The sequence below is a fragment of the Heterodontus francisci genome, chromosome 50 (assembly GCF_036365525.1).
Source record: "Heterodontus francisci isolate sHetFra1 chromosome 50, sHetFra1.hap1, whole genome shotgun sequence".
Lineage (NCBI taxonomy): Eukaryota > Metazoa > Chordata > Chondrichthyes > Heterodontiformes > Heterodontidae > Heterodontus > Heterodontus francisci.
The window spans coordinates 7,438,161-7,440,430 of record NC_090420.1 but is presented as its reverse complement, the minus strand read 5'-3'; positions in this window follow the sequence as shown (position 1 = coordinate 7,440,430).

Sequence of the window (2,270 nt, the reverse complement as noted above, 5' to 3'; positions counted from 1 at the left end):
AGTGAGCAGAACACAAACAAGCGGCATTGGGATATAGACAGGTTGGGTGAGTGGGCAGGAAAATGGCAGATAGAATACAAAGTGGTAATATAAAAGAAAAATACTGCAGATGCTGTAAATCTGAAATAAAAAACAAGAAGTGCTGGAAATACTCAGCAGGTCTGGCAGCATCTGTGGAGAGAAAAGCAGAGTTAACGTTTCAGGTCAGTGACCCTTCATCAGAACTGGCAAAGTTTAGAAATGTAATAGGTTTTAAGCAAATAAATCGGGGGTGGGGCACGGGATAACAAAAGGGAAGGTGTTGATAGGACGGGTCACAGAGAATAAATGACCAGAAGGTCATGCAGCAAAGGCAAACGGTATGTTAATGGTGTGCTGAAAGACAGACCAGTAGTGCAGAGAGGGTGTTAATTGACAGAACAATGAACAGCCTTGGCACAAAGCACAAACATGAAAAAGTGGTTTAAAAAATCCAAAATGAAAAAAACTACAATAAAATAAGCAAACCAAATGTAAAAAATAAAGAAAATAACTAAAAGTAAAAAAGGTGTGCCTGTCATGCTCTGAAATTATTGAACTCAATGTTCAGTCCGGCAGGCTGCAGCGTGCTTAATTGTTAAATGAGATGCTGTTCCTCGAGCTTGCGTTGATGTTCACTGGAACACTGCAGCAATCCCAGGACACAGGTGTGAGCATGAGAGCAGGGAGGAGTGTTGAAATGGCAAGCAACCGGAACTCTTGGAATCATGCTATCAGATTGAGGGGTGGTGTTCCGCAAGGCAGTCACCCAGTCTGCATTTGGCTTCCCCAATGTAGAGGAGACCACATGGTGAGCAGCGAATACAGTATATCACATTGTGTGCTTTCCATGTAATCGCAGGAGATGTAATGCCTGTCCTTTCACCTACCCACTCTTCATTAACCAAGGCCCCAGGCACTCCTTTCAGGTGAAGCAGCGATTTACTTGTATTGCTTTCAATGTAGTATACTATATAATAAATCATACACAATCATAAAAGATAATAAAAGCTTATCAAGGGTTATAAAGGATTTTAAACAGTTACAAAGGATTATGGATGATTGGAAAGTTTTATAAAGTATTATAAAGGTTTAAAAAGGTTTAAAATGGGGTATAAATGGTCATCAAGTATTATAATGGTTATAAAGGCGTGTAAGGAACAAAGAAAATTACAGCACAGGAACAGGCCCTTCGGCCCTCCAAGCCTACGCCGATCCAAATCCTCTATCTAAACCTGTCGCCTATTTTCTAAGGGTCTGTATCTCTTTACTTCCTGCCCATTCATGTATCTGTCTAGATACATCTTAAAAGATGCTATCGTGCCCGCGTCTACCACCTCCACTGGCAATGCGTTCCATGCACCCACCACCCTCTGCGTAAAGAACGTTCCACGCATATCCCCCCTTAACTTTTCCCCTTTCACTTTGAACTCGTGTCCCCTTGTAATTGAATCCCCCACTCTGGGAAAAAGCTTCTTGCTATCCACCCTGTCTATACCTCTCATGATTTTGTACACCTCAATCAGGTCCCCCCTCAACCTCCGTCTTTCTAATGAAAATAATCCGAATCTACTCAACCTCTCTTCATCGCTAGCGCCCTCCATACCAGGCAACATATACAGATAAACATGTGCAGATGTTTAAATGTTTACAAATAGTTATAAACATTGATGAACGTGTCTAAATATTGTAAAGGTTATAAATTGTGTCACAGAATATGCCCCACCCCCAACCCGTCACTTTGGAAACATTCCCCGTCCACACTCTCCATTATCCTGGGAAACAGGCCCCGGCTCCAATTCCTGTCACCCTTGGAAACTGGCCCCGCCCCGGCTCTCTATCACTCTGGCCAACAGACCCCGCCTCCAGTCACCGTCATCATGAGAAACTGGCCCCGCTCTCACCCTCCACCATCGCACAGACCGCGCTCTCGCTCTGACTCCATAGCTAAAGTTCCCGACCGCACGCTGTCACCATAGTTACAGGCCACGCCCCACACTGTCACCATAGCGACATGTCCCGCACCGCTCTGGCTCCATACTGTGTGCCCCCGTCCTCGTTCTGCCTCCATGATAACAGGCCCCGCCCCTCTCTGGCACCATAGTAACATGCCCCGCCCTACTCTGTCACAAATGAGACAGGCCGCACCCCCCGCCATGTCTCCATTGTGACAGGCCCACGTCACTCTCCCTCCAGAGGGACAGGCCACGATCCCCGGCTGCTGGAAATAGTCAGTAATTTAGTTTCTCTCA